The 14,330-nt window shown below is 52.3% G+C and overlaps 1 long non-coding RNA gene across 2 annotated transcripts in view; it reads right to left on the bottom strand.

Moving 5' to 3' along the window:
• Positions 1–213: 213 nt before the first annotated feature.
• LOC123949943 overlaps positions 214–14,330 on the bottom strand; it is a 31,667-nt gene continuing 17,550 nt past the window's right edge. Inside the window, exons 2-4 of one of the 2 annotated variants that reach the window (XR_006820101.1) lie at positions 7,106–7,312; positions 5,909–6,141; positions 214–1,775 (exon numbers count right to left, since the gene is read on the bottom strand). This is a non-coding gene — a long non-coding RNA (uncharacterized LOC123949943). Of the gene's footprint in view, positions 1,776–3,574; positions 5,840–5,908; positions 6,142–7,105; positions 7,313–14,330 lie in introns of those variants that run through there. The other variant, XR_006820100.1, reaches the window with a different exon arrangement.

The raw sequence follows: 14,330 nt of genomic DNA, 5'->3' as shown, positions 1-14,330 counted from the left end.
GGCGGGGCCACGCAATCAAGCCATGAATAGTCCCCGAGGCCCCACGGACACTTTCTGAACACCCCTCCCCCCATAACAGACAGGTGTGTCTGGGAGTGCCTGCACCCCCAGCCTGCCTGGCAGGGGCCGCCTAGGACACTGTCTCCCCTGCCCACCTCCCTGTCCACCCACCCTGACCTCCGCCTCCTGCTAGTGGAGCACATAAGCCGCCCTTCAAGGCAGCTCTGAACCATGGCCTCCTAGATCTACTCGGCCCCCGCCAGAGCCACGGACCCTGACCAGGGCGCACCCTGCCAAGCACATCACATCCCTCCAAGCGCTCTGCATGGAGATGTGGAAGGCTGCAGAGGAGGAGGGGGGAAGAATTGTGTTGGAAAATCCCATTATGTAGCCAGGGCCCCATTGATAGCCCATGCATGAAACCAATTTACAAAGTGTTGAGTCAAAGCCTCGTGGACCGCCTGTTCTCACTGGAGCCCAGCAATCACCCTGCCCACGGCCTCTGCACACAGAATGCCAGGCCGCCCTCCGTCCGCGCTGGTGTGCTCCAGAGCTCTCAGTCAGTGCCCTGGGCCGACCGGCCCCCTGGCTTCTGCTAATGTCGGCAGAATTTATGACTGAGAAGAGAGACACTTTGAGGAAAGCATGATGAATTTCTGATCTCTACTTTGCTGGTGGCTTGAACGAGCCCAAGCAAGATCTTTGGGGGCTGTGAGGGTTTCCTGAAGGTCATGCTGTCTGTCCATCTTCTGTCACTGTATGTAGGCAACGCCATGGAGGCTCGGGTGGCACTTGTGATCCGGGACAAGGCACTTAACCTCCCTGAGCCTTGGTTTCCTTTTCCGGAAAAGAGAATATCCTTCCCAGCTGAGGTCAGGACTACACGAGACGGTGCCCACACAAGTGCCCGCCACATAGTAGGTCCTCACATACGCTTTTATTACCGTTTCTCACCTCAGCCAACACAGTTCATACAGTGAAGGCTACTGCTTTTCTTTCTGGAATATTCTTTTAGGTCTTACGTGCGTAACAGTCAAGAAGCTCATTTATTCAGTCACAGTGTCTCCTGCTGGAAACGATTCTGGTCTTAAAAGAGACTCCTGCTCCTCCCAGCTAACGCCAGTATGGCCCTGAGTGTGTGACTCTTCCGCCGCCCAACCAGGACCCTACATGGCGGGCACTGTTCCTACCCTACTCTACAGATGGGGAAAACGAGGAACCACAATCGCCCAAAGTCACAGACTGTCAGATGCGTGTCCCAAATTCGTTTAGCCGATTCGTGAGCTTTTCCCCTTTTACGGGCTCAGGGTGGGAGAGCCTCGGCTCTGCTTTGCCTTCAGAAGTGGACGCACCGTCCCCCCAAACGTCGCTTCCCTCCGCAACCCACGTCGCATTGGAACAGAAATTGGGCTGGCCTCATCTCTGACCTTAGCCCCTTCTTCAAGTGTCCTGGCAGAGTAGGGAGGGCCTCAGAGACAAGGGCTGGGCTAGGCCTATCAGTCTCTCCTCCCTGCTCCAAACTGGGGCTCTGTCCGCTAGGCCATTATCTCACTCGGTAAGTCAATAAGGCTCCTCTCCCCCAGTCTGTGTCTCCGGGGTCTCCCTCAGTAGGATGTATCCATCCCCCAGGGAAAGGGGCTCTGGTGCCTTCCCCAGGCAGGAAGAGCGCGCTTCTGGTCTTGGCACTGACCATTCTCGAGCTGACATAGGAGACTATATCCATGAAATATGCGGGCTCTTGATGAAGGTCAAAGCCAGGGCCTCAGATTCCCCACCTGTAAAATGGGCAGGAGAAAATAATAGCGGTATAGGAGTGGGAGTTGGAAGTATCGAGCTCACAGGTTAAATAAAGCTTGGCTAACATAGCCACCAGACTCAAGATTACAAACGGCCTTTGCTCCGCGGTTTGGGTCATCCAATGCATTCAGAGGAAAGTTCATTTTTTTTGTTCAAAACAGCCATAAAATTCAGTGCATCGAAGTCAGTGTGAGGCCTTTTTCTCCCAGCTTGGTCTGCAACTCCATGCCAAGCGGAGAGCGGAGAGCGGAAGGGAGGAGGGATCCGGAGTGAGTGGGCAGGCCTGGGTACAGACAGGGGAGATGTCCTTGGAGCTAAGATGTTCAGCGGTCTCCAGGTGAGTCTGTGGAGACCAGAGCTTGTTAGAAACCTTTGCCAGCTGGCAGCAAGCCAGGCCCCATTAGCTAACTAGGCCACCTCTGATGGGGCTTCCGGGGGCGGCCCTCCCTGGTCCGAGTGAGTGACATCCTCTAGACGCAGCTACACGACTCTTATTCCAGGTGGCACTTAGCAGACCGCCAGTGCAGGACCCCTCCCACCCCTCCAGCCTCCTTCAGCTGCCTGGGACGGAGCAGGAGTGGAGGGAGAGCCCCAGGAACTGAAGAGGAAGGAATATGGCAGGCAGTGAGTCGCCCTGCTCCCAGATCTCCAGAACCCGAGTTAGCCTGGACGGTGGCCTCTGCATGGAGCACAGAGGACCTCATCAGGGAGGGAGAGCAGGTTCTCCCAAGGGGTCCCCACATCCCTTCTGTGACCAGGAGGCTCCCATCAGCCTCTCAGCCTGCTGCTCTGCCCCCACAGCTGGGCACCAGCCTCTGTTCTTTCTGTCACGAGGGTCCTCAGAAGGGACCTCCCACTCTGTGCTCTGAGAGGTTGCTGACCTGGACGGACACTGCGGGCCTCTCTGTAAATAAGACAGGCAGGCCTGGGGAGCTCCCGGGGGCCACCGAGGGGCATCCAAACCATGTGACATGCTGATCCACTTTGAAAGGAGCTTTTCAGCCGCACAGACGAGAAGGCGCCTGTGCCCGTGGAGAGCAGGTAGCCGACACGAAGGCTTCCACTGGCGCCTGCCTCCCGGCCTTGGCTTTGAGGGATGAGAAAAGGCAGAGAAGCCACAGGGCCCGTCCTCCCTTGGATCGTGTCGTGGCTCCTGCTGAGCTGAATTTAGAGCCAGCAGGTCAGCGAGAGCTTCCAAGTTTCTCTCCACTTTGAGCAGGGCCGCTGGGTACCCTCCCGTCCTCACTGGCCGACCTCCACCTACAGCCAGCCACTCTCCATGGAATCCCCTGGGGGCTTTAAAAAAACACTGATGTCTGGTCCCCATCCAGAAATTCTCATTTTAGTTAGAAAGAAGTGTGGCCTGGGCTCTGAGTTGTTGAAATCTCCCCAGCCGCGTTCAATGTACAGCCAAGTCCGCGAACTACCGGGCTCTCCAGCTGGATTCTGGCTTTGTAACAGGGTATCCATCTCATCTCAAAAGTTGTGCACGACTTCCCCTCACAGTGTTGCTATACCTTACTGATCAAGGAAATCGTTTTTATGAGATTATGTTGGAGGCTAAGTAAAGCAAAGAAGGAATGCCTTTCGTTAATAATAGAGACTTAATTGTATAATAATTAAGCATCTAATTAACTGTACCCGACAGACAACTTCTATGGATTGTAACCAGAGGGTGGGGTTAAATGTCAGGAGACGGGGGGGGGGGGGTCTGAAGCAAATTACAAGGGCACATCCTGGAGGCCCTGGAAAAAACAAGAGAGTTTTATTTGTATGTATGTATGTATTTATTTATTTTTAAGAAAGAAAGCACGAGCGGGGTCGGGAGGGGGCAGAGGGAGAGGAAGAGAATCTCGAGCAGATTCCCTGGCGAGCGTGGAGCCCACCGAGCTCAGTCTCCCAACCCTGAGATCATGACCTGAGCTGAAACCGAGTCGGACGGTTAACCGACACTTCACTGACTCAGCCAGGTGTCTGTAAACAAGAGTTTTTAAAAAACCCTTTTTACTTGGGAAGAAAAAAAATTGTGGATGGATGCACAGGAAGTTACAAAATGGGAATTTGCATGGGCCCTTCACCCAGCTTCCCCCAAACCACTGCATTTTATAGAAATATACCCAATGTCAAAACTAGGAAATTCACCTTGGTGAAATCCACAGACCTTATTAAAATCAGAGACTTTTTGTTGACCTTTCATTCCTTAGTTTCTTCATGCCTTCCACAAACTCTGCTTGAGGTACCTGCATAGTTGTATCAAAGTGTGGCCCGTGGATCACGTGCATCAGATTGACCCGAGAAAGTCATGAGAAGTGCAGATTCCTGGACCCCAGGCTCAGACCTAAGGAATCCCATGGCACAGGAGTGGAACTGGAAAGTGGGCACTTCTAGCAATTTTCCCAAGTAGTTTCCTAGGGTCGCAAAAGTTGGCAAAGCCTCTAACCTGCTCTATGGCAGGCCCTGGGCTTGGCACAGGAGAGACATTTAGGAAAGACTGGTTGTTGCCCTGCCAGGATAGAGGACACAGGTCCTAACAGCAATGACAGGGGCTGAAAGAGAGCCATGGAATCCAGCCACATGGCATAAGACCACAGGGGAAAGATCTCTGGGGGTAGGGGGATGGGCAGGAGTTGTGTAGGTTGGGCGTATTTAAATTGGGTCTTGACGGTTGCGTAGAAGTTTGATAGTTGGACAAGATTGGAAAATCTCAGTCGTAGCTTTGGCATATTGTCTCCCTTTGCCTTTGAAGCTGATTTCTTGCCATGCGAGCTCCTTCGCAGCAAGGAGGTGTGTTACCCATCAGCGTATCCCCGACGCCTGGCACACTGAAGGTCCTCCATGAATGTTCGACGAATCAAAGGACGGAAGCTCTGGCTGGCCGGATAAAGCGAGGGAGGGAGGATGGCGGGTGACTGAGTGGATGGGTGGACGGACAGCTGGGAGATGGCCGGGTCCATGCCTGAGCAGCGAGAATACAGCCGGAAGAGGCCGTATCCTGGCCTGAAAGGCTCAGTGGTGTTGTCGCCTGAAGCCCTAAGGGGAGGAGCCGGAAACCGTGGGAGAAGAGGCAGCAGGACCCGTCCTGTAAAGACACCCTGCACCCCTGAGAACCCAGGGAGACAGCTGACTTTGAATTTGAGCTAAGTGGCCTTCACCTTGGGGGAAAAAAGTAGAAAAGACCTTCACCCTGAAAGCACGCTCCTGCTCCTTAATAAGTACATTAAATTTAAATGCCAGAGGCAGACTTGTAAAGTCTTTCTCGGAGGATTATTATGGCCAGAGCCCTGCTCGTGGAGAGGGCTGAGAGCTGGCCGCTGCTGTTGGCAGAAAGAGCCCGAATCCGCGGTTTTCCCGGCGGCCCTGCGAAGGTTGTCTGTGCCGCGTGTTGGATGCTGAAGGAGCCGAGGGGCTCTGCTGCCTCTTTATTTCCCTCGCCTCTCTTGCTGGGCCCAGGAAGTTGGGAGGGAGTTCCTTCGGGCGCCTGTGCTGGATCAGAGCAGCCTGGGAGGAGAAGGGGCACGTCTGATGGGAGGCCGAAGAACCGACCGGCTGGGAGGAGCTCTCTGTTCTGAGGAACCCAAAGTATGAAGCTTCAGCACCTGCATCATAGCCTCTGAGGATGTTTCTAGAAGGTGCAGTCTGCAGTGCTCCCGGATCAGACTCCTGGGGGGTGGGCACCCCACAACTGCCTGCCTGCCATGCTTCTCAAGGCGATCCCAGGCACGCTGAAGTTTGAGATGAGAACTTGGCTGCGAGGAGACCTTCTCACCAAGGCTTTACCGAAACAGCCCCGGCGAGTCGTCGTGGGGGGCAGCTGAGGTTGCCAGCCAATGCCACGAGGCAGGTGGTGAAGCTGGAACCCTTCCACCTCTCTGAGACTATTTGTCCATCAATCAAATGGGAGTCATGGTCCCCACCTCAGAGGGCGGCGTGCAGGTGAAGGGGGAGTCCTGAGCAGAGCGCCGGTGCGAGAGGCCCTGAGTGTTAGCTGAGACAGGGCCGGGCCCTGGAAAGCGAAGCCGGTCCCAGGGCTGGTGACTCGGGCCTACAGGACATAGTGTGAGTTTCAAGAAATGTACGCAGTGTCCCCCCCCCCCCAAAATTTACCACCTACCTTACATCCATTTCTCTTGTCAGCTGGGCTCTCTTGACAGATCCTATTCTGTGGGTTGTCTGTAAGATCTCAGGGACTGCCGGCCGGCGATGTCCCGCTTGACCCCAAGCCGCACACTCGACCTTTGTCATGAGCATGTTGTTTCACCTAATGATCTCGTGTGCTTCTTCTAGGGGGGCCTTTGTCCTCTACCAGAAAAGAACGTGAGAAGCTTTGCTTCTCAGGGGAGGTCCCTGCAGGGAAACACGGAGAGAGAAGGTTTCAAGAGTTATTCCAGTCAAAAGCACATGAACCATCGTAACAGTCTGTGTTGCTAACTTTTCGAGACAGGTTTATTGCATAACATATAGGGGAACGTTATCAGGATGGTTTATTTACTTCATTCTTGTGCCCAGCCCATTGCTGAGTGGAGGACACTTGTCAAAGGAACTCACTAGGATACTTTCTCAGCACCAAGAGGCCCACGGAGTTGGATGTCCTGTAATTCATTACATTTTTTTTTCAAAATTTTTTCCCCTGAGGAAATCTGAACACATAAGACTTGAAGCTGTTGGGGGGAGGAGGGGAGACTTCTGATTTATCTTAGGACATATAAACACTCAGATTCAATGGGGCCAGGAGCATCAGGCAAGTGACAAGTGGAGATTGTGCTCAGTTTCCATCAATGAAATGCCCAGCTCATCAAATCTCATATTTTAGAGAACTGCAGACCTATCTAGTAATAATAAAGTCACGGTTTCAGAAGCGATTCACAGACTTAGATGAACATGAGGCATGCTTTAGGTTTTGGGGTCATCCTTTGGGGTCCAACGTCAGGACATTCTGAAATATCATGCTTGTCACTGTGACTCCACAGTATCTCCAGAACAGTGGACACACATGTGTGACCCAGAGGCCCATCTTTGGACCACGGCAAGTTCTCGGAAAGTATCTTCTTAAACCTGGAGGCAGAAATGAACACATTCCCCCATTCTTCGAAGAGTTCCAGGCATTAAAAAACAATATTCTCAGCCACTTGATCAAAACTGATCGATGACCCGCACCAGGCCCATAACCGTGCACTTCGATAGGCATAAAATTAATTAAATGGGGTGTGCATTTTTTTCAGCCTTCAACATTTGTATTGCTGCTAAAAAATCTATACTTTTAAATATACTTCATAGTTATTCATTAAAACTGCGTGCACTCTGTACTTACAGAGCTTCAATCACATGGGCCATCGCGGAGAAAACCAGGTATCCCGGACTAATGTGCTTCTAGCAAGTAGATCACTGTGTTCCCCAACCTGAGCAGCATTGAGCTCGAGGAGACAGAATAGTCATGAGGCTGAGCTGAGCTGGCTCTTCCATAAAGCTTGGCAGAACACGATCCACGGACCCCAGAGGACTCGCTGTTCAGCTGGGACTGCAGTAAAGTGGACATAAATCAGAGGCACGGATTTAGGGAGGTCAGTTTCACATCCTGTGATGGGCCATCGTTTCCTCCCTGCCGCTCCTGCTCCCTCCCTGGCCCGCAGCTGCCCCCGGGGCTCCAGTCCTCTGTGGGATTCTCAGGACATTGTGGTTCCTTAGCCCTTGCCTCTGGGGCCCTCCTGTCCCACGTCCCACGTGGCCGGGTCCCCACTGCTCTCCATGTCTGGCCCCCCTCTCCCCTGACCTGCCTCCTAGCCTGGGCTGGCTTCCTCCCTCCTCCACTCTCAGTTACTTCCAGGATGTTCCCACCTGGGGGAGAAGGTGTCCTTTGTCACCCATGGTTTTTCTAGGATTCTATCAAAGATGAGAGAGGTGGACCAAGTGCGTGTGGTCACAATCAAGTGAAGTTCACGGGCAAAGCGTGCTCCAAAGAAGCAAAGCCTAGAGTGACCCACCTCGGGTAATGGATTAATGCCTGTGCTTGTTCTGTACCTTGTGTCAAGGAGAGCGAGAGCGCTCCCCTGCACTGGGCTCGGTGGTTCAGCTGAGGCACGCCCCACGACAGGGAAGCAGGAAGCGGGACCCAGAGATCTGGGGTTATCGCAAAGGAGTTGCTAGTGTTGTTTCCTATTTTGCCTTTATAACTCATTAACATGATACGTGTGTCTCCAGAATGTCTTTGTTTAATACAGTCCTTTTCTCTGAAATCTTTGCATAAAGTTTATCCTTGAGGAAAATACACACCTTCCCTCCCCCCCATATCACCACCCTGCAGGCCCGGGGTCAGAGCCCCCTGTTTGAGGAACATAAATGCTCATGATCACAATTCATTTCCACCTGTAATTCAGTTGTGCCTTTGAGGCGAGTGAGGGAACTGAGAGTCACGAAGGTCGAGTGACTTTTTTCTGGAGTCATCCAGGCTCGGATTAAAAATGTCCCAAACCCCGATGCCGACTCATCCCCCTTCAGTTGTAGCGCTCTGCTTTCCTGCCGGACAAGCCGCCCTTGTCACTTGAACAAGCAGCCTAAAACTTTCATGCTGCTCAGGACATCCGGGTTTCAGAGACTGTGACCCCCTAAACCCCTGCTCCCCGTGTGCCCACAGCCACAGCCACGGCGACAGCAGGCAGCTGACCTGTCCCTTAGGAGCGGAAGTTCCGAGGGAGCAGAGCATCCTTATAACTGGGTGGTGGGTTCAGCTGTTGCCTCCAGGAACGACGATGGTCAGAGTGACCGGGGACTGGGAAAGTCAGGTGCCCTTAAGCAGAGAGCGGCTGTCTGGATGACCTGGGGGCTCCCCTGTGGGGGCTCCCCTGGTCCCCGGCAGTCTGGACTAGGCTCCTGCCCCTGCCAGTGGAAGCCAGGTGATGTGTGGGGCCCTTTCCCCTTCAGGGATTAGTCGAGGCAGGGCCCGCCTGGAGGGTGAGGCAGGGGATGGTGGCAGGGGAGGTGGTGACCCGCGGCCCGTGGGGCTGACCCCTGGCCGCAGTCTCATGTGGGGCAGCCAGGAGGAAAGCAGGTTGGCCCTGGGTTTCTCCCCAGATGGCCTCCGTCAAAGTCTGGTTGAAGTTCAGGAGGGCTGTTTGATGACGTAGACTCCCAGCCATCCTTTGATGGATCTCCTTGCCCCCCAGGATGCAGTCCAGATGCCCCCATCCAGCATGCTGACCTCCTCTCTGGCTCATTGCCCACCCTTCCTCCCCTCACTGCCACTTGGAGCCTCCCCAAAGCTGCCACTCCTTTGTGTTGCCCTTGTCAGTGCTGGGTCATGGCATTCCCACTGGGACTGCCTGGCCAAGCCCTACTCATCGGGCAAAATTCAGCTTGAGCGCTGCCTCTTTTTTTTTTTTTTTTTTTAAAGATTTTATTTATTTATTTGACAGAGAGAGAGATCACAAGTAGGCAGAGAGGCAGGCAGAGAGAGAGGAGGAAGCAGGCTCCCCACGGAGCAGAGAGCCTGATGCGGGGCTCGATCCCAGGACCCTGAGATCATGACCTGAGCCGAAGGCAGCGGCTTAATCCACTGAGCCACCCAGGCGCCCCTTGAGCGCTGCCTCTTCCAGGAAGGCCTCCCTGACCATCCCAGCCAGGGTCAGGCAGTTGGACTCTGTGTACCCACAGCCGTCACCCCATATCACAGCTGTTAGCGCCCTTCCAGTGACTCTAGCCCTGGACTTTGAGCTCCTTGAGACCTCTTTTTCTCCAGAGCCATGTGGGAGATGCTGAGTAAATAGTTCTGGGGTAAATAAAGTTGTTACCGTATGGGATTTGGCCAACAAGGAACCAACCACCGTAATGGATGCCCTTTATTGGCTGCAGACTGCACGTCAGGCACTGTGATAGACAGGTGACACACTTCAGCTCATTAAGTTCTCAGTACAGCCCCCTGAGATTTGTCGTTCCCATTTTCCAAGTCAGGAAACTGAGCCTTAGTTTGCCTGAGGTCACGAGGCAAGAGGGCAGTAAAGCCAAGATTTGATCGGAGGTCTGTCTGATGGAAAAGTCTAGGCTTTGAGCCAGCGTCCAACTTAGGCAGGTGCCCAGAGGTCCTGGGTTTCCCATACAACAGCCCGTAGTGAGGGCCTGACTCACACAACCCCTCGCAGACATCTGGGGCAGCACCTGGACCCCAGCAGGCCTGCGGACATCTTCCCTTCCTTCTCTCTGACAGAGTTGCCAGGTGCCCTCTGCTCCCCCTCGTAGCTTGTGTCTCCACCAGTCCCGAGCCCCGCCCCACCTTATTCGCGGGAGAGAAGAAGATAAGTGTTAATATTGTATGATCCGTGATGGTTTGTGCGACTAGGAGTCGATGCATCTCTGAGTAGACCCATCTGGGCCCGAGCGACACTGGGCCTTGTCCTGTCTGTGGGAGCTGTGACGTTGATGAATGAGTCTTTCAAAGTCAGTCCCCACTTGCAGAAGGAGCCACATCTCCCGAGGAGTGTGGCGGCCGGTGCCGGTCCACTGCCCTGCCCACGAGGCTGTGCCAGCTGGGCTGGACGTCGCCGGAAGCAGTCCTCAGAGAAGCAGATGAAGGAGAAGACAGCCTGGTCCCTATGTCCCTAAAGTCAAATTGCAGTGTTGTCTCTGCCTTGGGCATCACTGGTTCAATTGCGTCCTTTCCACTCCTCCCCACAGCCTCTTGGGGGCTCCTCGGCCAGCAAGCCTGGGCCAGCCCTTTATCATGAGTGCTAACAATGGGGCTGCTGTGGCCTGGGGAGCCTAGAATGGCAGATCATCCAAACTCAGTCCCCATCTTCTCTGCACTGTGGTTACTTCTCTGCACTGCGGTCGTGTCTGGGCACCGGCCGCCTTGGTGTTGACAAAGCTCAGAATGAAGCCCCTCTTTGCAGAAGAGGAGAGATGCCGTCCCTGGCTTTGCGGTCTATACTGGGGTGCAGTGGCCCTGGGGGAGGGGGGAGGAGCCGAGGAAGACAGGGCGCCGTGGGTTACGAGTTGACAAACGGGACTTTCACCGTTGCTTCACTGAGGCTTTGAGCCGAGGATGGTGGGTGACAAGCTCCGGCACGTCGCGAAGACAGGAGAGTGTGCTGGATATTCCCAGTCTATCCCTGGAGCGGTTTTCCTCCACCCTGGCCCTGCCCGGCTGACCTCTACAGACAGCATCAACTCGCCTCCTTTGCCCTGGGGTTTCGGGCTGAACTCAGCCAAAGGGAGGCACCTGCGGGACAGCTGAGGGCAGGAGGACAGAAGCCATCATATTTATTCCTCTGGTTCCTCTCCTCTTAGCCATGCTTTGAGAATGGCTGAATCTTTCTAGTAAAGGCTGTGGCACCTGTGTGACCATCCTGGATCTTCTAAGGTTCCAGAAACATCTTTCTCCCTTTGCCTCTTACACTCGAGATGTTTGTTAACCCCTTGTAGTTCCCCAAACCCTGCCCACACCTTTATAAACAGTGTCTTCAGTTCTCTTCAGTTGCCCCTCTGACATGCCATCCGTTTCCCGCCCTGGAGATGCATTGCCAGACGTAGCCACAGCCTTATCAAGAGAAAGAAGATGGTCTGAGACTGAATTTTGGAGGGGAGCTGGTACTGTGAGTTTCCCTTTGTCTGTCTATCCCAAGCCAAGTGAAGGAAGCTTCTAGAAAATCACATATAGAAAGAAGGTTTTGTCTACAAGCAAGAAGAGTGGCATCTGCTCCCCCCACCCCACCCTCTTGCAGGATGTTATACTACAGAAACTCAGAGACCTATCTCTAATTCTCCTGGAGGGGAGCTCAGTCAAGCACCCGGAAGCTGCCTGCATGGGCAGAGTTGGGAGGTGCAAGGTTACCTCCTGAAGGCCAGATCGATCATTACAGGTTGGCCTCACTTGAGCTGTCTTAAAAAGATGCTCCAGTGAACATTGGCTGGAAGGGGAGACAGGGCAGGCTGGTGGGGGCACCCCTGAGTTGCAGAAGACAAGGAGTCCTGAGAGATCCGTGGGGAGCCCACTGCCCCCATCAGGGAATCGTGTTACACAGAAACCATCTGGTTTCCCAGGAAATATCTTAAAGGACCCACAAAATCCACCCTCCAGAGACAAAGCTTGCATTTGGACATTTATGGGCTCATCCAGAGAACCACCAACAGCTTAAACCAAGTAAAAAGACCATGGTCTCCCCACCCTGACTTTGGAGGAGGAAGAGGCAGCAGAGAGTCAGGGAGGAGGAAGAGAAGGGCCAGGAGGAAGGATAAGCAGCAAGCTGCTTCCCTTCCTCACTGCAGGCTCTCAAGCCTGGGACGGGTGGGGCAGGGGAAAGGGAGAAGACCTTTCAGTTGGATAGGAGACAGCAGTTTTTATTTGGGTTGAAATGGATTTTTTTCACAAGGGAAAAGAGACAATACGGAAGTTGATTGAAAAGTTATAGGATCCTACGGTATTTCAATTTTTAATTTTTGAGGAACCACTATACTGCTTTCCATAGTAGCTATCCCATTTACATCGGCAACAGCAGCATACAAAGGCTCCCTTTTCTCCACATCCTCGCTGACATTTCTTATCTCTTGTCTTTTTGATAATAGCATCCCAGTAGGTGTGAGGTAATAACTTGGGGTTTCGATTTGCCTTTCCCTGATGATGAGTGATGGGGAGCACCTTTTCATACACCTACTGGCCATTTGTATGTCTTCTTTAGAAAAAGGTCTATTCGGACTCTTTGTTCACATTTTAATTGGATTATTTGCTTTTTTTTTTTTTTTTTTTGCTATTGAGTTGTATGAGTTTGTTATATATTTTGGATAATACCCTTTCTATATGGTTTGTGAATTTCTTCTCCCATTCCATATGCTGGCTTTTCAATTTATTGAGAGTTTCCTTTGCTGGGCAAAAGCTCTTTAATTTAATGGGAATGTGCCTGAAGGAATTGAAATCAGTATCTTGAGGAGATATCTGCACCCCGTGTTCGTTGCAGCGCTAATCACAACAGCCAAGTTCTAGAAACAACCCGAATGTCCTTCGGCGGATGGGGAGCCTGGGCGGCTCTGCAGGTTGAGTGTCCCGCTCTTGATCTCAGGTCTTGATCTCAGGGTCGTGACTTCAAACCCCACATGGGGCTCTAGGCTGGGCATGGAGCCTACTTTAAAAAAAAAATGTCCTTCAGTGGATGAATGGGTAAAGAAAATGTGATATACGCATAGCATGGAATATTATGCAGCCATGAGGAAGACAGGAATTCTGCCATTTGCGACAACATGGAGATTCTAGAAGGCGTTGGGCTAAGTAAAGTAAGCCAGGAAGAGAAAGAAAAACACTCTGTGGTGTCACTTATATATGGAATCTTTTTAAAAAGCCAATTTCCTAGAAAGAGAGAATGGAATGGCAGAAGGAAGACCTGGGGTGTTGTAGGTCAAAGGTCCAAATTTTCAGTTGCAAGAAGAATAAGCACGTGACTGGAGCCAATAGCGTGATGTTACACCCTTGGAAGATGCTGAGAGTAGATCTTGTATTTTTACCAGACACGCACATATGCACACACAAAGAGTTAATTATGTTAATTAACTGGGGGGGGCGATGGGTGTGTTAATTATCTTGATCTTGGCAATCATTCTACAGTGTGTATGTATATCAAATCAACACATTGTATACTTTAAATACATACAATTATGTTTGTCGCATAAAAGAAAAAAAGGAAATTTCTAAATCTGCTTCCTGTGGTGTGGGTGGGTGTGTGGGCAGAGAGGACACCTGAGAGAGCAGGTCTGAATGCGGCAGAGAAGGGAAGAGGCTGTGTCTGATTTTCCCACCCTGCCTGGTCACTCGATACATTGGCTTTAAAGTCATTTACAGGATTCTATGGACTAAATGAAAATATAAGAGAAGGTGGTAATATTCATACAAAGTTGAAAGGACAGTGACAGGTCACTACCTGTACCCCAGGTCACACCTGAGGTCCAGCTGGAATCTGCATTCATCAACATAGTGTTTTTTTTTTTTTAAGATTTTATTTATTTGACACAGAGAGAGAGGGAGAGAGCAAGCACAAGCACTGGGAGCAGCAAACGGGGAGAAGCAGACTCCCCGCTGATTAGGGAGCCTGATGTGGGGCTCGATCCCGAGACCCTGGGATCATGACCTGAGCTGAAGGCAGCCGTTTAACCGACTGAGCCACCCAGGAGTTCCTATCAACATGGTTCTTATAACTCATACTGAGCAGGGGCTATGCCGGGCCTTACAGGGAGATGTTTGTGCCTCGGACAAAGACGCGGGCATGAATGCCATCCCGGTCTCTGGGAGCTCACGGGCCAGTGAGATATATGATTAACCTGGCCCTTTACTGTTCTGGAACTGTTCCCTTTGTTTCCCCCAAAGTAGTCGACTCCTGAGAACAGAATCCACAGCAGACAATCGCTTACACGTTTACTGAACATCTACCACAGGCCAAGCTCTGCGGTACTGACCACTGGGGGAACCAGCATGTCCTAAGTGTTAGCCCCTGCAGGGCTCACGGCAGACACCATCAAAACTTCCATTTCCCTGCATAGATACGACAGACAGCAAGCAAACCCCT

Source organism: Meles meles, chromosome 8 (assembly GCF_922984935.1).
Source record: "Meles meles chromosome 8, mMelMel3.1 paternal haplotype, whole genome shotgun sequence".
In the NCBI taxonomy this organism is placed as follows: domain Eukaryota; kingdom Metazoa; phylum Chordata; class Mammalia; order Carnivora; family Mustelidae; genus Meles; species Meles meles.
Note: the sequence above shows the minus strand (reverse complement) of the source record. Positions and strands in the feature narration are given on the sequence as shown.